We start from the raw sequence: 25,865 nt of genomic DNA, 5'->3' as shown, positions 1-25,865 counted from the left end.
CGAGGCTTGCTAGCGCTGCCCGGAACCCACAAAGGCACTCTCCAAACCCCAGCTGGGAGCGGCGGAGGGTGCCTCCATCGCTCGCCCTCGCCCCAGGATGAGAGCTAGCCGGGGCTGAGACAAAGGGAACCGGGGCGGGAGCGCGGCAAGATATAAATCTTATAGTGTTTGTATACAGTTTATAAGAATTATTATATTACTATATTGTGTTATATTTTAAATTTTAAAAACTACTTTCTGAACTTTTTTTGTTAAGTTAGTAGGGTTTGTTCTGACTCCTGGACTTGTTTGCAAGCAGAGGGTATTGTTTAATCAAAAGGGGATTACCTTCAGCTGGCCATACTATAGTTTTCTAGTTGTTCAGTAGCTAAGGTTTGGTATCTCAAAGCTTGCTTTCATTTCAATCTCACTTATAGTTTCTATATTCTCAAAATCTTTTGCCAGGAAGTAATATTTATAAGGCTTTCCTACTTCATCTTCCCCAACAAGTACCTAACTAAAGCTACCTGTGAGTGAAATAAGGAGCTGCTGAGGGAGCAGAGCAGGTGTAGCCTGGAGAAAATGTGGCTCAGGGGAGACTTTATTGCTCTCTGCCTGAAAGGAGTTTGAAGCCAGGTTGGGGTGGGGCTCTGCTCCCAGGGAACAAGGGACAGGACAAGGGGAAGTGGCCTCAAGTTGCCCTTGATGTTCAGGTTGGACATCAGGAGAAATTTTTGTCATGGAAAGGATTGTTAAGCATTGGCAGGGGCTGCTCAGGGAGGTTTGGAGTCCCCATCCCTGGAGGTGTCCAAGGAAGGAGGTGGCACTGAGTGCTCTGGGCTGGGGACAAGGTGAGGATCAGGCACAGCTGGGTGATCCCAGAGGTCTCTTCCAGTCTCAGTGATTCTGGGACCTGAAAGGTTCCCACAGTGTGGGAATCCAGGGCTTCCCTCTGGCTGCCCTGGAAGATCTGGGACACTGGCAGGGGGTCAGGAACCCCCCTGGACAGAGCCCCCAGAGACACTGTCTGTGATCTCTGTCCATGGAAAAGAGGAAATTGGATGTGCCTTGTCCTTTTTATCCTCCTTCATGCCCTTTATGTTTCACTGTGGTGTTGGCATTTTTCTGTTGGTTCAGGCTGGGGACACACTGTCCAACGTAGGTGACAGATATTGGCACGTTATTGTAAATCCAGCCCAGGGAGTTTCTGGTATTTAATGTTTGTCACATCCCACTGAGGGCAGAGCCCCACACGCTGCCCTGCAGGACAGAGCTGGGCAGGGCAGCAGAACATGTTAGAGATAAACAGAATAAACAGCCTGGAAACCAGCACAGACCAATTCTGGCTTCTTCTTTGGCAGTGGGGCAGAGAGACAGAGACTTTCTACAATATCAGAATCATCAATACCTCAGATTCCGACACCACAGATTCAGAAATTTATGTCTGGCACCATTGTCTGACTGAGATTTACCCCAGTGTGACATATCTGAACATGTCCCACCTGTCCAGGCAGGAAGGCAGCCTTCCCATTTGTGGGTTTTTTTGTTTATTTTCCTTTCCAAACCACTGACAATGTTATTGGCACCATGTAAAGCAGTCAGGGCAGCTGAATTCACTGCTGTCTTATGGATTTTGGTGAAAGCATTAAACTCCAGGACAGTGAATAGGTTTTTAAGGAGAAGCATTTCTGTGGGAGCCACACAGAAGCTCACTAACATATATGAATTTTTATTTTGAGGAAACAGCATTAAATTTATGAATATCACTCCAGAGTGCAGTATCTAAATACCTTATTTGCAATAAACTCTTTGGCTGAATAAAACCCTGGCTTCTGTGGGAGTTTTGCCACTGACTTCAATAGGGGAGGATTTTACTGGGTTTATCTCCTGGGAAGGAGAAAAAAAGGAAAATCCAAGAGCATAAGCCAGCTAAATAGTGAGTACCTAAAAACACTGAGTTTAAAAAAAAAAAAAAAACACTTGGCAAAAATCAAAGAAAATTTCTGCATTACCAAAGGGACTGAAAACTGTTAAAGCAAATTCTAGTGGCTGCTCATTTATACAAGGATCAGCTTACAGTTTTCTCAAGGCAGTGATTAAACAAACTGCAGTTTGCCTTAAGTTTACTTGGCTGCTGATAAACAAATGATGGTGTAAGTGAGCATAGAAAAATGCAGAGCAGTGAAAACAATAACAAGGAATCCTTCTCACCAGCAAGGAACAGATTCAAGATCACACTCAGGCACATGAGCAGAAATATTCTGACTTCCCTGGCTTCACTATGTGCTTAAAACACAATGAAGTGATGTTTCTGGACAGAAAAGATTTCTTAAATCAGGATGGAAATATGTCTTTCAAAAGCAACACCTGGTCTCAGCTTCTCCCAGCTAAAACTCAGTTCTGGGGTTTTGAGGAAGTTCTTTCATTGCTTTGAGATTTGACAGGAAAGGAAGAAAAGTAGATCTGAAATTGGGCTGAGTAACAATCTGAGAGTGCTAAAGAGCCACTGAAATCTCTGATCTGCTACAAAATATGAAGTCACAATTCAAGCTGGAGCTTTCTGAATAGGGACGAATGGATTGAGAATTTGAAATGCAATGGGCATGTTTTTTAAGTTCTGTACATAGAAACAAACCAGTCTGTTACAGGAGTTCCCATTCCTGAGTCACAAAAAACCAGCATGGCAAGAACTTGGAAAAACTCCAAGGAAAACCATTTTTACAGGTGCTTTTCAGGATTATCCAGGAGAGTCTGTAACAAGCAATAAGCAAAAAGATGTGGGATAAACTCTGACTTGTGATGTCTCTCAGAACCTACAGGGTTCTGAGAGGGGCCTGCAGCCTACCTTTGGGAATTAATTCAGGACTTTACCCTGTTGCAATCATAGCAACCTAATGGTTTCTATGCTGCCAATTACCTTTTTTTTGTGGTTTGTCTTTCTCTTATCATCTTGTGTGAGCACCAAAATGTGTCTGTTGGAGCTGGCACCCCTTGAGATCTTGATGTATCCAATGTGTCAATGTCCAGATCATGCAGAACAACACCTGTCAGTGAAGTGACCACTGCCAGGGTCATCTCCATGCCCCAATCCCTGGTCCTTACACCCTCACTGCTCCCTGATATTCACATCTGTGAGTTTTCTCCACACTCCTTGTAGCAAGAAATCTTCTTGCTATGAAAAGGAACCTAAGATTCTTAGATGGCTTTTAGGAAAAAACATCAGTTCTCAAGGCTTTAGATAAAACCTTAAGAAATAGCAGCAACCTTGCAGAGATATCATTTGGTTCTATAGATTATGCACTGGGTAATTCTCAGAAACATTGGGACAGTAAATCAATAGTAAACTCTGAGAGATATATTCTCAGCTCATTATGTAGTGCTTTAGCTCCTATGTTTGTATTAATTTGAAGAACAGCTACCCAGGTCTAGTCCCAAGCACTGAGTTGAAGATAAGTTGACAAAATGTGCATTTTTCTCCTAGTTGCAAATAAAGATTATCCAAAAGCACATATAGATGTTCGAAATGAATGCAGAACAGCAAAGTCTTTGGTAATATCTCCATTTCTGTTCTCACATGATTGTCAGAGCTGAAAAAGGAAAATAAGATGAACTGGTGTAAATTTATCAGTATGGGACTGGCAATTAGAAACTCAACATGGCCTCACCGTGACATCCCCAGATTTGGGCACAGCAGGGAATAATCAAACTGCCTTGGCTCTGGGAATTGGATCAAAAAAGTCCCCATAGAGAAACTGCACTGCAGGTTCAGGGCCATGACTCTCTGTGCCTCATTCCCAGAATTTAAAGGCACCAGCCCCAGCTCTGTCACTGTCCAGCCACTGTGTGGTAAGAGTGTTGATGGAAAAGTCACATCCCTTCTTTTCCCATGCACAGGCCCAGCTCTCTCCCTGAAAAGTTTGAAAAATAAGAGATTTGTATGATTCCCATCAGAGAAAACACTGTTTAAAAGAGAGAAAAAAAGCAGCAAGCAAGGAAAAACCTCCATCTCCTCCAAAACACCACCCACCACTCTTGTGGAGAGAAAAAAAAAAGAATCCAAAATGAAAGGCAAACCATGACACAATGCAGCATTTCAGGAATATTCTGCACACTGCCAGGGAAGACGTGTGAGTAGCTGAAATGGAAAGTTAAAAATAACAAGTTGCATGCTGAGGCCAGGGTTGCAGAGGATCAGACTATCCTTGCACTGTTACGAGCCACACTTGTCAAGGCTGAGGCAAAGGCTGGCTTGGGGGCTCACCATCCCACAGCTGAGCACGAGGGAGGGTGGAAAGGTGTTCAAGCTGTTCTGTCCTCTGTCATCCAGGGGGTGAGTCCACTCAGAATCAGAGGATGTTGGAAAACATCAAGATCACGAGTCCAAGCTGTGACCCATCCCCAGAGCACTCAGTGCCACCTCCAGGCCTTCCCTGGACACCAACAGGGATGAGCACTCCAAACCCCCCTGGGCAGCCCCTGCCAGGGCCTGAGCACCCTTTCCATGGGGAAATTCCTGCTGCTGTCCCAGCTGAGCCTGCCCTGGCCCAGCCTGAGGCCATTTCTCCTTGTCCTGTCCCTGTTCCTGGAGCAGAGCCCGACCCCCCGGCTGTCCCCTCCTGGCAGGAGCTGTGAGAGCCACAAGGTCCCCCTGAGCCTCCTTTGCTCCAGCTCAGCCCCTTCCCAGCTCCCTCAGGAACTCTCCAGCCCCTTCCCAGCTCCCTCAGGAACTCTCCATTCCCTTCCCAGCTCCCTCAGGAACTCTCCAGCCCCTTCCCAGCTCCCTCAGCCCTTCCTCTCAGGACTGACTCTCCAGACCCTTCCCCAGCTCTGTTGATCTCTCTGGACACGTTCCAGGCCCTCAATGCCCTTCTCACCTCACCCATCCCAACCTCCAGCTCAGCCTCTGCAGGGAAATCTCCTCACCCACCATCCCAAAGGACCAACAAACAGCCAAAATCCTGTGTGCCTCTAACTCACCCAGAGTTAAATGTGCTTCTAAAGTTGCCTTGCTTTGTCACAGCTCCTTTGCTCACAAGGAATCCACAAACCCCCAGAGCAGAGCAGAGCCTCAGCGCCGGGCTGGAGTGGAGGATATTTGCTCACAAAATCACATTAACATCCATGGAACCGGAGAGCTTAATTCCCCACACATCACTTTGAAAATGCAGCCTCAGAGCAGCCTTCAGTGCAGGATGGGGGTGGGGAAGGGGAGGCTTAGCCCGAGGAACAGCTTAAATTAAACTTCTCCTAAAGCTTTAACATGACTGCAGGCCTTCCCTATCTCCTGTGGCTCACAGCAACTCAAATGATCTCACGGGCAGAGCCCTTGTCCTCAAAGCAGGGAGAAATCCTCCTCTTGCCACACCATGAGGATGCAGAGAAGGTTCCTGGCGGGATGAGCTGCTGTGTGTTTACCCAGAGGGGTTAGCAGCCTTGAGCCTGCAGAAAACTTTCCAGTTTTTCTTTATGCATTTTTAATCAATTCTAAGCTACTTACAAATATGTGCAATTACTTTCTGCACTTCGCTTTGTAATAAGATTTAATGACTGTTCTGTAATCCTCTTGGTGAGCACTGATAATCAAACACTATGATTTAAATTTTAGATTTAACAGAGCAGTTTTCTACAAAATGAGGAGAAGTATATTTTTAATCTTTTATCTTTTACTGGAAGTTGGGAATTTTTCAGCTTTCTTATACACGGTCATAAAATAAAAGGCAGGATTGGGGTTTTAATATCTTTTTCAAATGGGTGCCAGAACATGCTTTTTTTTTAATTTTCTTTTTCTATGAAAATGTTTTCTCTCTTACAAATTTATGGCCTTATTTTCAGCATTCTTGGGCACCTATTAAAGTGGATGAGTAGTAAAATTATGTATACCTAGCATACAGAGAGATCCCAGATGTGAAATAACTGTTTCTGTATATTGGCACACCCATGAAAAGATGGGCCTTTCTCATAAAACTCCTTGGAACTTTCTAAAGTGAATTTAGTGCTCATGAAAAGAACAGGCTGATGGGATGGCAGCAACTCAAGCTGTGAATCCACCCAGCCAACAGAGTTTTCTCTTCCCATTAGGAAATGCAGGACCCCTGAAAAAAGGACAAAAAGCTTGAGGGTCACAGACTGAGCAGTGTCTGGAGTGTGGGGTCAGCAGAGAACTCAGGGAAGGAGATGTGATACTGAAAACAACCATCAAAGCCCTGGGGAATGATGGCAGCCTCTGGGGGGAATTTTAGCCAGCAGCTCCTGGCTCTGCCCCCACATTTTCACTCCACTGAGGCAACGATGCAGGACTGAATGCAGCAGAGAATTGCACCTTGTTTCTTGCCCCAGACAAGCAGGTAAAGCAGCTCTTCTGAAATGCATGTGAAATGAGCTTTACTCCATCAGCCAGCACATTTTCCATATCCATCTTCAGTGACAAGAGCTGTGATGGAGCAGCAGGAGGAGCCACATCTGGGCAGGTGTTGGCTGTGTCTTGTAGAGCCCAAACAGGATCACCTGGGCTGTGACAGGGCTTGGGAAGGTCAGCTCGGGGCTCTGCCTCATCCTTTCTGAAGGCTCAGTTTGACTCATTGTGCTGAGGTGAAGAACAAAGCTTTATCTTCAAAAATCCACTTCAAAATTAGTTATTTGTGGTTATTTTTGGTTTTTTGTGGCAAAGAAAGCATATCCCAAACATGAGAAGGCATCACCACCAGCTCTCTAAACCATTGTTTTCCTTCTCTATGAAAGAAAATAATTATCTTGTCCAACAGGAATAATTCAATTTCACCACTACCTTGTGAACCACCACCAATGCACCAGAGCTGGCTGAAATTTTATCCTGCAGACATTTTTCCAGGTTTACATGCAGGAATACCAAATCCCTCAGCTCTAGCATTGATAATCCCTTGCCATTACCCCCAGATGGAAAAGCAAAAACTACTGACTGACTGGTGCCTTCAGTGACTCTTCATCTGAGACAGGACAGGAGTGCAGGAGGATTCCAAGCAATTGAAAATCTTCAGTGGAAACCTTTATGAAGTTTTAGGAGAAAGCCTAGGAGGATTTAATTCTTGAGTGATGGGTGAGTGAAACTTCTTAAAAGGTGATAGATGTGCATTGTTCACAGGTATTTCTGTGAATCAGAGTTTTGTGGGAGGTCTTTAAAAGGAAAAGGATCTGAGAAATCTATTTTTCTGCAGAATATGGGTCTGCTGAAAGAAACAATGCAGAGTTTCCTTAATTCCAGCCTTGCAACCAAAAACATGCAGAGAAAGCAAAGGTCTCAAACCTCCCAGTGACACAGGTTACTGCTAGTTCAGTTTTGCTACCCTGTGTCCCAGACAGGTCTCACCATGTTCTTGAAAAAGCTGACAGTCATCCCAGGTTTTCTGCCAAATCAGGAACAAACACTTAACCCAAATCTGCTTTAAATAGGAATAAATAAATAAATAAATGCAACAAATCTGTGTTCACTCAGTGGCTTTCTTTAAGCACTTGTGGAGCTAAAGCCACTTGTAGTCTCAGCAACAAAGTTCCCCAGCTCTGCAGCCACCCAGGATCTTCACCATATGCCAGTGTCACCCATTTCCTCTCACATTTCCCTTTCCACACCCTAAAACCTCCCTAATCTAGAGAACTAGAAATATGAACCCTAAAAACAAAACAAACAAACAGAAACATACACACACTCACAAAAATTAAACAAAAAAAAAGCAATTAACCCCAGTATTATAGAGTGCCAGAAGGAAATTAAAAGTTCATTCCAGCTGCTTTTTCATGCCAATGCTGGATCAGCTCCATCTCTACAATTCTGATTGGCATCAGTTTGACCTTTTACATCTTGGTGTTCCTTCCCTGCAAAGGTGATGATTTCCCCTTTTCTCAGCCTTTCATTATTTAGCACAAAACACCTCAGGATCAGAGCTGGTCTCCCACTGCACGTTCACACAGTGAGCACTACCCTGGACCAGCCCTGATCTAAACCTCTGGGGTTTGCAGGAATAATAATAACAGGGAATATTTTAACTAGAGCAGTTTGCACTTTTTCAATTACTCATGATGGTTATAAAATTAACATTTGCCAATACAAGCAAATGACAATGCTCCTTACTGTGAAAGGCTTTTACAATATTTCCTTGCAGGGATGAATTTTGATTTCCATACCCACAGATCTGGGTCCAAGTTGAGGCTATTTAGGGTTATTCAGGCTTTTTAGCACCCTCAGAACCCTGATGTCTACCCCTGAAAGCAGCAGAATCTGGTCCATATTGGACAGTTATACCCAACCTCCTGAAATGTGTTCTTGTAACAACAAAGGCTCTTAAATCAGTTATACCCACATTTTTTCTGCATTATTTCTGGCATTAGGAAAAAAAAAAAAGTTTAAAAATTGTATAAACTGGGAAAATGTGAATGTGGACATGCAACCTCCTTCAGATGGGACACGCTCATTATCAAGTGAAACACATTGTAGGGATAGCTGATTCCATTTTTTTTCAGTGAGTAGAGCTGTTTGGAAAGCTACTTTATCTGTAATTTGGGGAAAAGAAGAGACACAGCAGGCTTCCAATATTTGAGTTAGCTTTGAATGACTTTGTTCAGTGTACCTCCCTTTCATTTAAAGGTAAATACTAAGAAATGGGAACATAATATTACAAAATTCAGCAGACAGTTTGATTGCTTCTGCTATTTTAATTTTGCTCACTAGGGCTGTATTTGATTAGTTCTTAGGTGCTTTTGATAAACATACAAGTTAAAGCTACAAGAATAGGGTAACAAGGAAATTTTGATGTTTGAAGGAAAAATCTGTATACTCTGTTAGAATGTTACTCTAGAGTATTAACCGGTGTGATTAATAGTGGTTTAAAATAGGGAAATGGCTCCTTGGACATGGAGCAAACCAACTGATATTGTTCATTTCAATCAAGATCCCTTCCATCCCAAACTATTTTATAATTTTATCTGTGTACACGTACACAGTCATGTATATTAACCTTTTACAAAATGGGAACACAGAAGTGATTGATAAGGTGGGATAGACATTATAAGAATTTGATTTATTGCTTGCATTCATTAATTCCTATATTACTCTGAAAAAGATGTTCTTAGTATAGATTCTGGTAGAATGCTCTAAAATCTTTTCAATCTGTGAATGAAAGCTATTTTAAAAAATTAAAAGAGTATTCATGAGAAAATTGAGACCCTTGATGTATCTGCTGAGAAAGTTGAGATAAGAACTGAAATAAAGCCTGAGATACGTGAATAAGGAAGAGGATGATGGACTCTTTTTGTGTTTGCAGAAAAGGCAAATGGGATCCATAGCCACTGGATACATAATAGGAAAATAGGGGAATTGTGAACTATTAGGGGAAACAAAAATTTCCAGTGGATAGGCACAGCATCTCAAAATGAAGTTCTCTATAAAAACAATCACCAGCTTGAATTTTCTGTGTTCAATACACAGAGTGGCTGTTTTGCAGTCTACTGTGCAAAACGTGAAAGCTGATGATCCGTACCATCCCTGAATTGCAAATAGGAGGGTTGTTAGAAAGACAGAAAATGCTGTCACTTAAAATAATATCTACAGTCTGAGTTGTTTCTTTTTTTTTTTCCAACAGAATTGTAAAGAATTCAAAATTATCCCCCAGAGGTACTAGGTAATGGACAGAAATGTTCACCAACAAAAAAAAAACTGGAAAATGCTCTGAGGTTTTTATTATTTCAAACTTTTGTATTTTATAGTAATCTTGAAAATACCAACTATTTCAATTAACTGTAGTGATTATACCATTGACTGAATGCATCCAGTCAAATATGCTTAAACTTAAAAGTAGCAGGAGGAGTTCTAGGAATTAAGTATGAAAAATCCAAGTATTTCAGAACAAGATATGAACTATGTCAAAAATTAAGGAGCAACACAGATAAAATCCAGAATTAGCTGAAAAGAACTTGTCCAACATGTGAATAAAAGATGGAAAATTTGTTCCTTTGGATTTTAAGTATCCCATGCACCATTAACTTCAAAGAGCAGACTATGGCTGTTGGGAGCATAAAGCAATGAAAACATCACCTTCTCTAGCATCAAAATGCAATTGTGGTGTTAATTAGGGCTCTTGAATACTATTTCACAAAACCCACTGTCCTCTAGTCACTGATTGGAGGAAGAAGAATCAATGCACCACTTTCTCTACAATACTACCTTGGCAACCTCAGGAAAATTGTTGGTATCTGCATCTAGACAGGGAAATTATTTTGAAATTTGCAGTCAGCTTCTGAGACGCCACAAAAGGACTCCATTAATCTTTTCTAAGCACTTCAGATTGATCTGGTTGAAATTTCAGTCAAGACAATCCATTGAAATAGCAAAGATGCTCCACAATGAGAGTCCTTATGAGAGTCAGCAAGGGTTGAGGCGTTGTGGTTCACTTGCAAATCACACCTGAAACAAAATACATATATATGTTTCATTTTATGCACAAATATCCTGTAAGTACTCAATTCTAAGTTTCACTTGAGAAATCTCCACAGGTGCCCTCATCTTCTCTTTTATAGCCTTTGCTTCCTTAGAACTAAGGAACTAATCATGCCAGGCATAAATTTCTCTAGTATGTTATCTGCATAGTCCTTGTGGTACCTCCTAAATCATACCAATCAATATTCTTGTGGCCCAGATCACCTCATTTTGATGAAGAATCCCTTATTTTCGCCTGCAGTTTCTCCTCAACAGAATTTACAGTATCAAGGCCTGGTGCAGCAGCGTTTCTGAAAGGGAAAACTGTGACTTTCTTTTCCCATCTCACATTTCTTCCTACAGCAGCACTTCTCCAACAGGGCATCCAACGTCCTGGGGTGCAGGGAAAGCGACTTGAAAGGCACAACACAAGTGCAGTGTTTCCAAAAAGACACCTACCTCTCTTCCTGCTGCAGAAAAGGCACCAGCAGGGTTTTGCCAGGCTGTTTGTCACCACATGGAATTGCAGCCCTCTTGGAACTCCTGACATTATCACAAATGGATCAAGAGGCAGCACGGTTAAAAATAAAATGCCTGTTTTCTTCTGTGTCAAACCATGACATTGCTGCCCAGAGTCTCTCATTCTTTGTGTAGAATTACTGTATACAAAGAAGAGAAACACATATATTACTTTAGCCTCACCTATTCTTTTAACAGTATCTTAAGTACTGGAGTTTCATACTCATCATCTTCGGCATTTATTCTTTCATTTCTATTCACTCAGAAGGCTGAGCCACAGTCAAAAACCCCCACATTTCTCTGTTCTGGTGTTGCTCTTTTCATAAAAGCTTTGAAAAGGTTTTTATAGAGGCCACTGTGCAGGATTTATATCTCAGAGTACAGTTTTATAGACATATAGGATTTTTACCCCAGAAAACAGAAAGTCAGAATGGATTTGTTCCATGAGAACTGTGTACCAGGAAAAGAGGATATGGAGGAAGCTGAGGATGGGAAGGGGCTTGGACAAACTTTTAAACTGAGAATTTTAAACTGAGAGGAAGACTTAGTCTGGAAGGAAGACTTCCTCTCAGTTTGAGAGGAAGACTTCAGAAATGGGTGGTTTGAGCACCACCTTGACAGGAGGATGGGTGGAAAAGTATATTTCCAATAGCAGAGGAAAACAAAGGTGTGGAGATCACTCACCCAGGCTAACCAAAGAAAGAAAAGGAGGAACCAAGGGCAGGGAATTGCAGGGAATTGTAGAGTACAATGCAAGAAAAAAGTTACAGAGCCTGTGGCCAGTGAACCCCTTAAAACTTCAATGAAAGCAACCTGACTGATGTGTTTATTCATATAATGTGCTTTTTGTAATTTCAGTTTTCTCAGAGGAATCAGCAGGAATATGGAAACCAGCAGAAATGACAGACAGCTGACCCAGAAAAAAACACCCCACAACTATTTTCAGCTTTATTATACAACACACTGCCTCCAAAACAAAGGCTTCATTAAAATGTTGCTCGTGATCTTTTCATAGAATCACAAGAAGAAGCACACCCCAAACATTTTTGGAAGAGATGCATAGACTGTGTTCAGCTGTCAAAAGTGCTTTAGGTTCTCTGAGTGCAGAGGGCATTTCAGTCCAATGTGGGAGGGACCACAGGCACCAGGCACTCCTCTCTCAGATGTGTCATTAGACATTTTACTAGGGCTTTAGTGAAGAATTCTGATCAATAGAGTGTATTACCCACAGCAAGATGGAGAAGACACATTTTGCTCGCTAACAGCTGAATTTCCCAGGAGCTATTGGTAGCACAAACATCTCTGCCTGTGCAGACAGGACACAGCTGGGTAATCCCTCTGCTCCCTCAGCCTGGACAGTGTGCAGGGCTAGAACATGGCAGAGCATGGCACCCAGGAGCCCTGTACTCCCCAGAAACCAGAGGAGACACCAGCACGGAGTGTCAGACTCTCAGAAATACCTTCAGCAGTCTGGGCCACAGGATAGTGCTTTTCTGATGGATGCAGTAGATGTGGAACATTTCCTCTTCCCCTTTCCTTCCAAACCCATCCACAGCAGGGCTGTGTGGGCAGAGGAGAAATCATAGAATCACAGGATGGTTTATGTAGTAAGGAACCTGAAAGATCATCTTGTTTCTGCTCCCTGCCATGGGCAGGGACACCTTCCACTATCCCAGGTTGTTCAGAGTCCTGTCCAACCTGTCCTTGCACACTTCCAGGGATGGAGCAGTCACAACCTCTCTGGGCAGCTGTTCCAGGGCCCCACCACCCTCACAGTCAAGAATTTCTTCCCAATAGCTAATCTAAACCTGGCCTATTTCATTGAGAATGGCTTGGGGTGCAGTTAGGTTCATCCAGGGCTGCTCCTCCCTTGCCAGATCAGAGAGTCACTTCATCCTTCAACAAATTTTCTCTGACCTTGTGCAGTGTTTCTTAGTCCTCAGCTAAACCTTTATTTCCCTGTTCTTGCTGAGGAAGTCCAGCCAAGACAGAGATGTTTGGAAAAGCATTTTCACATAGGAAGGAGTTTTACATGTGGAATGCAGCAATTTAGAATAATGGAAATTATAAAGTTGGAAAAGACCTCTAAGATCATCAAGTCCAGCACCACCTCTATGTTCACCAACAAACCACATCCTCAAGTGCCACATCCACATGTTTTTTGAACTCTTCCAGGGATGATGACTCTGTCACTTCCCTGGAAAGCCTGTTCCAAAGCTTATCCACCATGGAAAAATTCTTCATAATATCAAGTCTAAACCTCCCCTGGCTCCCTGTCGTCCTGACACTTGTTTCCTGACACCCACTTGGATACAACCTCATTTCAAAATAGTCACAGAAAGCAATAATGTCTCCCCTGAGACTCCTTTTCTCCAGGAGGAGAACTATTCCATTCCCCATAGCTGCTCCTGGTATGCTCCAGACTCTTCCCCAGCTCCACTGCTCTTCTCTGGACAGATTCCAGCCCCTCAATGTCTTTCTTTAGGGAGGGGCCTAAAACTGAATACTGGGTTTAAGGTGCAGCCTGACCAGTGCCAAGTACAGGGGAAAAACTGTGGGAGTGGGAAAGATGCAAAACCAATCCTCACTCCGTAATTCAGAGAGGATAAACACATCATTTTTATGTCTAGTCACAATTGTTTTAAACTTTCAATATTTGAGTACCATCAGGGTTGAGCGGATGTTATTGCTTGTGTCTGGATTTTCACATCAATTCTTATATTTTAACCTTTAACAATGGGGTTGGCTTTGATTCACTTTTGAGGAGGCAGAAAAATGCTGAGGCAATGGTGGATCTGTTTTTTCTGGCCATTTCACCCAGCACAGCTCCAGCCCCTTGAAAGCAGTCAGGGGGCTGATCTTGCAGTTCAAACTTGCAGGAACTTAACTGATGTGGCACAGCTTGAAGAAATGTTTTATGAGCTTATGCTGCTTCTTGCAGCACAGTGTTTGGCAGAGGTGATGGATGAATGTGATGACTGCCACTATTTCTCTTGGCTTGCATGTCATTAATGCATTGCTTCTTAAGGGTAATAAAATATGCAGCAAACTTTACAAAGTAAAGATTCAGCATCATAAAGGCCCTTTCCATGAGAGTGGGTACTATAGGTGCCTGTAAAATTGGGTGGAAAAAGAAGCTGCAAGACAACATTATGCCAAAATTAAAAACACATACTGAGAATGCAAGGAGTGAAAGCTTCCTGAGAAGTGATGATGATCCTTTTTTGAACCTGCAAGAATTGATAAACACAGGAGCAAGAGTTTGCTGCATTTGTTCAAGGTCACGCGCACTCATGAGCCACCAGGACATCAGTACAACCCTCTGCTTCTGGGTAAATGGCCCCAAAGCTTCTATTCCACCTGGGAGCTGTCTGCTCCGTGGTGGTGCAAGTCCACTGCTGGAGTGAGTGTGCTCTCTGAATAGTTATTTGCCATTAGCAATAACAGCTTGTTTTGATCCCTAACAGCAACTTAATGAATAATAAGAATTCTGAGAAATATTGGCTGTGATCCTTGTCTCCCACAACTCACTTCCCCACCGAGAAAAAGGGAATTTACAACATGCAAAAGGTGGACATTTCATTTCAGTAGCTGAATAACTTCAAAATTATAAGGGAGAAAAAAATAAGGGGTTTTTTGTTGTTATTGCACTGAAACCTGTTGACAGAACTAGAGAGTTTTATTCAAGGACAGTCTGATAGTTAGAAGTCATTTGGAGAGGAAGGGAGTGGAAAGAAAGGGGAAGAAGTGGGAAGACTGTACTTCCTAAATAAAGACAGATGGTGCCTGTGGTTTCTCTCGTAGGTGTGTTCTTGCTTCCTTGGGTGCATTTGCGATTGAACACAGTTTGGTCACCATCTGACATGTTTATAAAAAACTGCTTCTTGGATTGGTGAGACTGCTGATTTATCTTGGTTTTCTTAAAGATTCCAGAACTACTGGGTAATAAAAGAAATTGGAAAGACAAAATCCAGAATTTATGTGAAGAGTATGGCTTGTTCCTACAATTTCACTTTCTAAGACTCAATAAATGCCTCTCCAACAACCCCACAATCCCACCCTATTGTGTCCTATATAGCATTTGTAGCTCAATTTATTGTCTTGTTCCACACAGGAATGCTCAAAACATGCAAAGGCTTTCTGGCACCAGAGCTTATCCCATCTGTTGCAGCTGGGAAGCACAAAGATGTGGAGAAGTGAGTGTTAACAAGTAACTAGACAGAATGAGAGACACAGCTATGGTTATCTCTTGAAAGACAAGATGCATCAAGATGTGAGGGTTTTTTGCAGTAGCAAAATGATCAAAACCACACGACAGCTTCTGCTTACAGGTATTCCTGTCATATCACCCTTCTCTTTGTACCAAGTGCCTTCATTCCCTGGAAATAGTTGTGTCTGATAAAGATTAAAAGAGAGGATTTAAGGCTCAGAGTGTGTGTGCATATTCATCCTGTCCTGTTCCTGTCTGATCATCCAAAAAGTCCCAGCTGCAATTTTTGCAACACTTCCTTTGTGCTGTGTTGTGCTCCTGAGCCCTTCATTTCCTTGGGTTTAGTCCATCTCTGTAATATGGGATGGCATTACACTTGTTTCTCCTCTTTAAACTTCCAGTTTTGATTCATAAGCTGTTTTATCAGGCTGACAGGTGATCTCAATTCCTTCAAAACAAACATCCAACAAATTAATTTTCTCTCTTTCTCTACCTATTCTTGCAGAACACTGAAAAAAAAAAAAAACCAAAAAAAACAAACCTATGGAAGATAACAAATCTTTGCAGGTTCATAGTTCTGCTCATAGCTCAAATGAGGTTGGAGCCGGGGGGGGGGGGCAGGGTCTTCTCCCAGGTAAGCAGTGGCAGAACAAGAAGACACAGCCTGGAACTGTGCCAGGAGAGGTTCAGGTTGGACACCAGGAGGAATTTCCCCATGGAAAGGGTGGTCAGGTCTTGGCAGGGGCTGCCCAGAGGGGTTTGCAGTGCCCATCCCTGGAAGAGCCTAAGGAAGACCTGGAGGTGGCCCTGAGTGCTCCGGGCTGGGGACAAGGTGGGCATCAGTCAAAGTTGAACTCAATGATCCTCAAAGTCTTTTCCATCTTAAAGGATTCTGTGAAAGAATATTAAAAGTTCCTAGGACCATGGATAAACAAGCCATTTGTTTCTCACTAATGATGGATCCAGAAGGTTCAGGTGTCCATAATCACTTCTTAGCTCCTGTATCTGCTCTGGGAGCTGCTGTGCAAGCCAACTCACAGCCAGCTCAAAACTGTGGGAATTACCTGGTCAGTGGGCACAGCCACCCTAAAATGGACAAACCACTTGGTCCAGAAAGGCTTGTTCTTAATGCCACTTCTGCTGGAGAGCTTCAGGGCAAGAGGAGGTCTGGAGGTCATTCCCATCACTTGAATTTGTCTGTCAGTGGGAGCAGATCCACCCACCCAGGATCTCAGAGAAGCTGATCTGGACATTTTCATATAGGACTGGTAGAGGAAGACTCAGATTGTCCAGCTTCCCCTCCACAGCCAGATTGCTGACCCAGACTGTGCATCCAACCACTCCCCTCCTGGAGACTTCTCTGTATTTCTGAATTTATCCCCAGACCTGGCCTTAAATGTATTTATTTAATTTATAACACTATAATCAAGGCTTTCCTTTAATAGTGTATGCCAAGCAAACTAGACTAGAAATCTGACAAAAGACTACCAAAAACAAAACCATCCAGAGAAGAATAATCAGATAATCTTTTTGGATGGGATTTTTTTTTTAAATAAACATGAAAAGAAATAAAATAATGCAGTGTCCACTGAACTATCTATACTGCAGTAAATTTAATTTATTTCATCCTCCTTTATACCATCAGTGTTCTGCACACTGCAGAGTTTTGTTCTGAAAATGCACAACAACACATTCAAAGTTGCAATTGAAAGGGAGAAAACCAGAGCTTTTAGCATCAAGTAATATCATCCTGGAGGCCTTTGGGAAAGCCCAGGAAAATTATTTAGGATTAATACATAACCCTATTAACTGGATGTTTCTGCTAAATTGCTTAGCAGTGAAATTAGCTACATTTGCTTTTCCCAGCTTCAGGTTCCAAGTTGACCCAAAGATTAATTTGGGCAATCCATGCATCTCAGAGCTGTTGCTGCTGCCTGACTGCTGCCTACAGGAGCTGTCACCACACTGGTCACACATGGCTTGAGTCATTATTATTTTTTTTTTAATCTCTCTGTACATATAGAGGGGGTAGAAGGGCTGGGCTTTATTCAGAGCTAGACAAAGGAGAGGGTAAAAATCACCTCTTGCTGGTGTTGGTGGTGACTGTGTCTGCCAGCAGCAGGGAACATTTGATAGCTGCACAGGAGGCAGCTGTGATTTCCTGCCTTGCCATCATTTCAGCAGTGACTCACTGGGGATTGTGCTGCTGAATGCAGCCCCTGAACGATGAGCTCATTCCCTGTCCCTCTCCCAGAAAGGAGCATTGTCCAGTGTAAAATGCCCCCAGCTGCACAGCCAGCGAGGCAGCCAGCGCTGACATTTCCTCCTGGGCACGCTGCTGTCCCCCTGTTTGAAGCTCAGATCCTCCAGGCAGCTCATCCTGCTGATGAGCAGTGCTAAGTATCTTTTTATTCATGGCATTAAACACATCCTCACAAAACTGGTGTCCATTAGAAGTTTCCTCACTGAATGGAGTAAGTAAAATGCATGGATTGACACGGATCAATGTGGGTTTATCACATCAAACACTGATTCAAAGACACAAAGCTTCGTGCAGGCACATCGTGCATTGGCAGGAGAGAGCTGCTTTTCTTTCCAGAGACCCTCAGTGGCCTGCTGGGAGAAACTAAATAACTAAATAACTGATATCCACTGAGAGTCACAGAATCACAGGATGGGTCAGGCTGGGGGGACCACTGTGGGTCACCAGGTCCCACCTCCCTGCTCCAGCAGAGTCATCCCAGAGCACACAGCACAGGGTTGTGTCCGGATGGTTCTAGAATATCTCCAGTGAGGGACACTCCACTCCTTCTCTGGGCAATCTGGCAGTGAATCTGGATAGGAAACTGGAGGTGTAAAGGCATGGACAGAGCCTTAACCACAACAGTCAGAACTGTGAGTCTTTCCTCTCTCTCTGAATCAAAATACTAATGCCATTCGTGTCTCACAAAATGTTCACTACAAAATGTTCATTGTCTTTTGAAGAACCCTGTTGTCTTTTTTGGAGAAAGAAAACTCAGATAACTCCTAAGCTCAGGTATTCCCTACAGCAGCACTTTGCTCACTCTGCTAAATCAAAGAGTATTCTAATGCAAAATAGCTCAGTGCTGCACATTAGCTTCACAAGAAACATCACATGAACTTGGAGCTCGGGCCAGTAATCGTGAAGCTGGGATATAAACATATTTTACAATATTGTTGAAACATAATAAATACCTCAGGCAAATTTCTCGAAGCTGTCAATTGACTGAGAAATGCTGTCCCATCAGAGACTGCTGAACACATTACCCCTGCTGTCCTTACACTTAGGAACAGTAACTGCTTCCAAACTTGGAGCCACAGGAAATGCAGCTACATCCATCCCCATCCCACCTTGACAATTTTAATGATGCTTTCCAGGAAATTCTGGGAAGTAGAAAGCAATCTCTGTCTCTTACACATGACAGAGACAGAAAAAACCTCCAGCAGCAACAGAGTGAGAAGATTAGTAAAGCTGTCTTAAAAGGAAAATTGTGACAAGATCTTAGCTATGTTGCTGCTAGATCTGTTTCACATAGCTACATGTCCAGTTCAGCTGGAATAATCTTAAAAGAGAATTAGAATACATTACAGTTGCAGAAAATAATTTGTGAAGATGGCAGAAGATGAAAAAGCTGGCAGTGACAGGTGAGGCAGGCGTGTCCCTCCCTGTCCCCCAGTGCCATGCAGCAGCACAGCTCCTCTCAGCATCGCTCAGCACCTGCAGCAATCTGACTCCTGGTGTCAGGCTGGATCGCCTGGATGGCTGTCACTGGGCATGGTGGTGCTGCTTGTTGGCTGCTTTTGAAGTGGTGAATGGAGGAAGCCACCACTGACTGCCACAGGAGTTATCAATCCTGTCCCCAAATTGCTCAGCACAGCTCTCTTGCAAGCACAATGCCTGCAGTGGTGCAGATAGGGGAGAAGACTATAATCTGTTATCATGAATTTTAATGCAATGCTTTATATTTATACCCAAGCTATAGGCCATAAAACTGAAATGAATTTCTAATGCTGTAAGTATTATTTGCTGTTTTCCATTCTGGTTGCCATTTCACTCAGATTTTCTTTAATAATGCATTTTATAGGCCTGTACCTCTGCAGCTCTCCTCTGCCAGCTCAACTCTTCTGCTAGTAGTAGCAATGCTTCACAAAGCCCTGTAATTTGAAGTGACCTTGGGACTACCCTTTTCCCTGTTCTCCCTAGGCTGGTAAAAATCACAGCATTAAACTGAAAGTAGCCCCACATTTCCCAGCTTTTGTTAGCTTATTTCGGATCCTCTCAACATGCATTTTTGATGTTAAATTTGTTTCATGTTTGGCCACCCCTCTAAACTAAAAGGAGAGCAAAACTCCTCTCCCCAAGCAGCAGCCAGGAGCATTACCAGGCACCTGCACACCAATGAGAAGAGCCTCAGCAGCGAAGCTCCCAATCAGCACAACCATCCCCTCATCAGCACGGCCCTCACGTCCCTCCAGTCTCTGCCACGAGGGGAGATGAGGCTGCTAAAGGTTGCAGAGACAGGCAAGTTTCCTGGAAGCACCCTGCTGCTGGCTCCTGCCTCGTGCCTGGCATGCTGATGATACCCCTGCCAAGTATCGTTTCCCTGCCTGCCTCCCCAGGCAGATACCCTTCCAGCTCATGGCATGCAGCTTCTGGAATGGTAAGAGCAACAAACCCCCTCTACCAGCATCTTGTCCATGTCCTGGGCTTCAGTTAAACACTGGAATTATTCTTCCTGTAGATGCATCCCTCCCTCTCGAGCAGTGCTCTCTCCTCATCCTCCCCTCCATCTTCTCCCTCTTCACTCTACAGCAGCAGAGCAGTTTGTCAGGATGGAAACTTCTCCCAGCCCCAGATGCCTCACCCTGTCGGAACTCAAAATGTCCCTCAGACATTTTTGGAGGTTCCAGGTCCATATCAGAAGCATTTGAGACCCTGGCAGGCAGCTGGAAACAGCTGTGATTTTGGGTTTGAACCATGGGATAATTTACCAACCTTGCAGGAAGAACAAGAAGTCACAAAAGTTTAGATATTATAGTAGAAGTAGTCACAAAGTAAAGGGAAGAATTTTTGAGTGCTGTACAGAGGGGTTTAAGTCCTGTACAGGGGGGTTTTGGTTTTATACATGGGGGTCAGAGGTTTATAGAGGGAGGGATCTGGGCCTGCCTTGTCCTCACTCTTTCTTCTTCTTTACCTCCATGTTCTTGGTGATGTTGGCACTCACAGATTGGTTTAGAGTAGAAAGGCACCATTTAATATAGGTAATAGGCATTGGGGAAAAACTATAAACATGTAACACGTAATGTACCATATAAAAGATAGAAAATCACCATTTAATATAGGTAATAGGCATTGGGAAAAACTGTAAACATGTAACATGTAATGTACCATATAAAAGATAGAAAATCACCATTTAATATAGGTAATAGGCATTGGGAAAAACTGTAAACATGTAACATGTAATGTACCATATAAAAGATAGAAAAGCACCATTTAATATAGGTAATAGGCATTGGGAAAAACTGTAAACATGTAACACGTAATGTACCATATAAAAGACAGCAGCAGCCCTGGGCAGGAGAGAAGAAGCAGTCGGGGTCAGAGAGGATGTCAGGGTGTGTGTGTGCCTCTGCCTGAGCAAACCACAGCAGGTCCAGAAGAAAATCTTTTAGATAACTTTCAATAAACTGCCTTGAGACCAAACAACAGAGACTGCTGAGCTTTTTTTTGAAAGCACAGGTTGGAGGAGAGATTTTTCCACCACACGGAGCCATCCCCGACCTAGGGTGGGCTGCGGCATCACCCCACTGACACCCTCAAGTGTGAGGCCATGCTCGTGCCACACCCTTGTAAAGGAGTGGAAACTCCTGGGAGCTGCTTTTCCACCTCAGTTAATACTTTTTAATATGTTCCCTTTGTGCTTAGGTGCTGACTTCACTTTTCCAAGCAGCACATGGACAAATGTTTGTTCAGGTTTGTATCACACACACCGGGAAACCAACCTTTATTTTCCTTCAAGAGAAATACACCTCATTTGGCCTGGTGTATCGTAAAGGAATGGAGAAAAAGACACCAGAATAAATGACTGAAATGTGTTTTGATGGGCTATAAATCCCTGTCAATCAAAGGCAGTTTGGATGGGACATTAAGCATCCTGGTCTAATGAAAGGTTCCCTGCCTTCCATTGGAATGAGATGATGTTTAAGGTCCCTTCCAAACCAAACCATTCTGTGATTCTCTGATTCTGTGGATTTAAGGAAGGGCCCTGTTTGCTTAGTGGTGACTCAGCAAGCAGCCTCACTTTCCTGGCTTGACCTCACACAATACTAAACACAAATAAGCAATTTTAAAGCTAGACATTGAGCAAATATGAAGAGAACTTTATGAAACATCCCTCAGGCTGGTCTCAGAGCTTTGAAAGCATCAGTTTTAAGGCATAATGTACTGTTCGCTGTCACAGTAAAACAAATACCACAGATTAAAGCATAATGTGTTTGTAAATCTATAAATCATGGAAATAACGCACATGGAAAATGAAAATCTTCCTAACCATCTGGAGCATGAGTATTTGCCATGAGTATTGGATCCAACAGCACTGTAGCTAGTTAGAATTTTGTCACTGGTTCCAGTAAGGCCAGGATTGCCACAAGTGGTTGGAAATGGAAGCAGTGTTCTAGATAAGTAGAACTCATTTCCAGCAATTACAAAGTTAGGGGTGTGCAGCTGCCTGCATGATTTTATTTCTTGTCATGCTAAACAGTAGGAAAATGAGAATTAAAAGGTTTTTCTTTCCCTTGGTTTTCCTCTTGAATTACCTTGGATAATTCTAAAACTTCTACTAGAGAATTATAACTATGTGTTAGGTAAGATACATGTCCAAGCAAGCCAGATCATGGGTTGAAATTTTGGAACTCACCACTTAAAAATATTATTTTGTATCCTTTCATGCAAAAAACTGCATTTCACGCAAAACACCCAGTAAAATCCCTTCCTCATGCAACAGGTAGTCAGCACAAGCTGGTGCAATTTTCCCTCCTCCTGCTCTGCCAGCAGGAATCACCATCATTTAACAAAGATTGTGAGAGTTAACAGGGTATTATGAAGGCTCAAATCTCATAAACTGCAAAATGTTTTTCTGGGAGGCAGGTGGCTTTTCTCCAGAGTTCCTCCTAACCCATTCAAAGATTGTCAAAACATTTCAAAGGTTTCCTTCTCCTCATTCTCTTAACTATTGGACCAGTAGTTGGTCTCCTAAGGTTATGTGGAAGGCAAATAATTAGTATGAGGGCATAATTAGTATGAGGGAATAAAGCAATTGAAAAATCGAATCCTGCCCATTCCTGCACTTTGCAGGACAATTTCTTAGCAGGTGGGAAGGAGACAGCACAGAATCTGGGTGTGTCCTCAGGACAGCCTGGTTTTGACACTCACTGCAAGATTCAGCATCATTTAATCACTGTCCCCACAGATGCCCCTTCTATAGCCTGCCTCACATCTTCCAGCTGCTGGCTGGTGTTTTGGATGCTCTGGAGAGTCTCAAATGGCATTTCCTGCCTATGGTGAGGTGACACCAACCCTGATTCACTGCATGACCAGACATGTCCACAAAGAGGGTGCAGGAAGTACTTTTCTTCAGCCCCTTTTGCAACTGCTCAACCAGAAGGAAATCTACACCACAAAATCCTAGAATTGTAAAACAGTTTGGGTTGGAAGGGACCTTAAAGATTATCCAGTTCCAGCCTCCTGCCATGGAGAGGACACATCTTCCATATCTTCCACTAGACCGAGTTACTCAAAGCCTTATCCAGCCTGGTTTTGAGCGCTTCCAGGATTGGGGAATCCATAACTTATCTGGGAAACCTCTGACAGTGTTTGACCATGCTCAGAGCAAAAAATGAGAGGCACAGAATTACTTTAAAGAGTGTCTACTGGCCAGACACCAAAAAAACACACAGCACTAAATTAAACATTACCTTGGAGCTCCCACTCTGAAATAATTTCATTAAAAAGCAGCCCAATTGTTTACAATTTAGGAATATTACCGTGCTGCAAAGACAAGTGAGTGCTCAAATATAACCAGAGAATCTGTGCACCACAAGCTCTTTGCAATATATGCTGTAAGTGGAAGGTGGCCCAGTGGCTCCAAAAATACACTGCGGCACGGAGGGAACAGAGGGTGGCACATGCAGGGAACATTCCCGCAGTGGAGCTCGATACCCAGGGAAGCTGAAAGGGCACGGGAGAAGAGCCTGGGGGAGGGAGGCAGATGCAGCAGGGAGGAAGGCTGAGGAGGGATGCGGGAGCAGCGAGCGCGAAGGTGATGAAGAAGAAGATGCTGTCCGTGAGCCGAGCCGCGGCTCCTGCTGCAGCCCAGCAGCTCCGCACAGTTCCAGGTTCTCCCAGGCAATGCCCGCAGCCTGCAGTGCTCAGGGGATGGGAAAGCCTCGCCCCACAAGGGCTGAGCCAAGGGAAGGACAGAGGCAGAGGCAGGTGGGGTTCAGCGGGACCAGGAGCTCGGAGCGGCAGGGAAGCATCAATGCTGGAGTGCAGAAATGCGGTGTTTAGGGAGGAGAGAGGATTTGGAGTTGGAGGGAGGGAAGGAAAGCTCTGTGGGATCCAAGCACGGGGTCAGCAGTGAGGCGCACGGAAAGAGAGGAAGGGTCAGGTATCAGAGGTGGGGGTAAGGAGAGAGGAACAGCGTGAATTCTTGTACAGAGTTGTAATAATCAAAACATTGGCAGGGACTTAACTAGGCAGCCCCGCTGGGTGCCCAGATAATACAGCTGATTTTAATTGCTGATGTGGGCATTTTGTGTCGTTTGCCTGGTGCACAGACCTTTTACCACCGTGGAGTTTGACCACAAATCAACAGTCAGTCATAAAGCATCATGCAAACCACCTCCTCCCCAAACAGGCTGTGTTATTTTTATTGATATTCAATATTCAGATTTTAATGGAGATAGATGGAGAGGCATAAGGACAGGAGCAAGACGGGGCAAAGAGAAACGGATTTGAAATAAAACAGATTGACAAAACATAAAGGCAGGAGGCAAGAGACAGATGAATGCTCAGGGAGGTGCCTGCCACCAAGGTAGGCAGATATCATCTGCAGGCAGACTGCTTGGGAAAGGCCAACAGATGACAAAACTCTCAGGGAACAGAGAAATATGAGCATGATATGGGGAAAGAAGGACTAAAGAGAGCAAAACCAAAAAATAATCTCATACACAAATCCCACTGTTCCACCTTCCCCCTTCCTCTACCCCAGCGCTCTGCTCCTTGCCACCCCTCCCCGTTTCCAAGGAGCGTGGTGTAAAAGGTTTGATTTCGAGTCCAGCAGGCTACATACTGTCAGATGTGGCATTGTTAGCTGGAGGTCTAGGAGGATGCCTATTGCTTCTCTCCCACCTGCTGTTCATTTCATAAACTGCAATCAGCACACAGCCAGTCCACACCTCTCTTGTTTATTAGCTGGGACAGCAGGAGATGTCATTAGACCTTTAAAGCACTGGATCAAATGCCACTCATCCCAAATCAGTGTCAGTGCCAGTGGGTGAGCCAGGAGCCTGTGCAGCACCCACCCCCCATTTGCCCACAGACCTCACAGACTGGTTTAATTCTCAACCTCTGAATTGCATTGCTTGGGAATCTTTCACACTGTCTTGAATTTCTATTCCCACGCTTGCTCTGATTCACTCGTTATTAGTGTATGCTTGTCCAGGAAGCTGTTAGAGACACCAAAAGTAGCATCCATTTGTCAGGGGCAGGAACAAGTGACCCTTGCATGGTCAGATATTTATTGCATTTATAGTATGACACAGCAAATATCAGCTGCAGAGATCAGGAGCCCAGCACAGGAGGAGCTGGAGCTGCTGCAGAGAGCCCAGAGGAGGCTCCAGGATGAGCAGAGGGATGGAGCAGCTCTGCTGGCAGGAAAGGCTGGCACAGCTGGGATTGTTCACCTGCACAGGAGAAGCTTTGGGCTGAGCTCAGGGTGGCCTGGCAGGGCCTGGAGGAGCCCCAGGAAAGCTGGAGAGAGACAATTTCCAGGGCATGGAGGGACAGGACACAGGGAATGGCTCCACAATGAAAGAGAGTAGATTTACATGAGCTATATGGAAAAAAAATCTTCCTTGTGAGGGTGGTGAGGCCCTGGCACAGACTGCCCAAATAAGCTGTGGATGCCTCATCCCTGAAAATGTTCAAAGCCAGATTGGATGAGGCTCTGAACAACCTGGTCTAGTGGAAGTGTCCCTGCCCATGGCAGGGGATTGGAACTGAATGATCTTTAAGATCCCTTCCAACAAAAACCATTCATTGATTCAATGATTCTATTATTTATTTCCCCTTTTCCTGTCACTCCAGGCCCTTGTAAGGAGTCTCTCTCCATCTTTCTTATGGGCTCCTGTTGATATATCAGCTCATGTTTGGAAAAAGTATTACTGACTAGAAATTCTAGACAAAGAGGAGAATTACTTGTTACTTCCCTGTGTATGATTCCAGTCAAGGTACAAAGACTGTGTCTCAAACCTTCACAGGAGAAGCAGGCCAAAAGAATATTTTGCCCATTTTAGAAGTGGGATCATTCGCCAGTTGAATATTTCACTCCCTGCAGATGTGAAATTATGACTTCAGCTGTAAGGTGGCAGATTCAGGTCTCCACCAATGACTCATCCTGTCTTTCTGCATGAGTG

The sequence above is a fragment of the Lonchura striata genome, chromosome 1, assembly GCF_050655825.1.
Source record: "Lonchura striata isolate lonStrDom1 chromosome 1, ASM5065582v1, whole genome shotgun sequence".
NCBI lineage: Eukaryota > Metazoa > Chordata > Aves > Passeriformes > Estrildidae > Lonchura > Lonchura striata.
Note: the sequence above shows the minus strand (reverse complement) of the source record.